Genomic DNA, 814 nt, shown 5'->3' on the forward strand with positions numbered 1-814 from the left:
GCCGTTATTGTCTATAACAGTATTCTTCCTTCACCAAAGACCTCAATTTCCTGACTACTTTCCTCGCAACACAGAAAACCTAGCAGCCTTGCCAAATACTTTAGTTCATCTAAATTTGAACCTGGGCCTCCTTTCTAAGCTACTTAGTCTTTTATAACCAAAGGAAAAATTACATATTTAAACCCTCAAAATAAATATTTTATAACTTCTTATGAATTCAATTCATAATAATACAATATGGAGTTATTTTCAGTCATCTCTGTCTTTTGCTCCATGTTAAAAATGCGCATGAACTCAATGTAATTGAAATTTCTCTTTTTGCCAATAGGTGCTTCTCTGTACAGCTCATCCACTTCCTTGGCTATAAACCCATTCCCCATTGTTGTCAGCTGCTCTCTCAGGTAATCTTCCAGAGTAGTGCCAGTTGCTTCTTCATCAAAGCAAGCAAAAGCATTCCTGATGACATCTTCTGGATCCGTGCCATTTAAGTTTTCACCAAACTTCAAGACAAACGTAGTGAAATTTATGAAAACAGGAGCCTCATTCATTATGGCATCTAGAGACTCATCAGTTGGATTCTTCTCCAGGGAGCTAAGCATGCCATGTAATCTTCCTTGTTAATAACCATCTCTGTTCTGATCAATCATGTTGAAGGCTTCTTTGAACTCCTGAATCTGTGTCTGGTCAAACATTGCAAACATACTGGGTGTTGCCTGTGGTGGGGGTGGGGGACGCGTGGCTTCATGGTGGTCTTGCTCTTTGCCCTTCTGCTGGACATGGTGGCAGTTAGATCCCTGCACAGCTGTGAGAATCC

At 40.4% G+C, this 814-nt stretch overlaps 1 pseudogene across 1 annotated transcript; it reads right to left on the reverse strand.

The window, feature by feature from the left end:
* Positions 1-249: 249 nt before the first annotated feature.
* Positions 250-814, reverse strand: LOC311626674 (myosin regulatory light polypeptide 9-like; annotated as a pseudogene). Its single transcript has one exon. The product of its transcript is annotated as a myosin regulatory light polypeptide 9-like (transcript).

Source organism: Pipistrellus hanaki, assembly GCF_964339955.1.
Source record: "Pipistrellus hanaki genome assembly, chromosome: 8".
Taxonomy (NCBI): domain Eukaryota; kingdom Metazoa; phylum Chordata; class Mammalia; order Chiroptera; family Vespertilionidae; genus Pipistrellus; species Pipistrellus hanaki.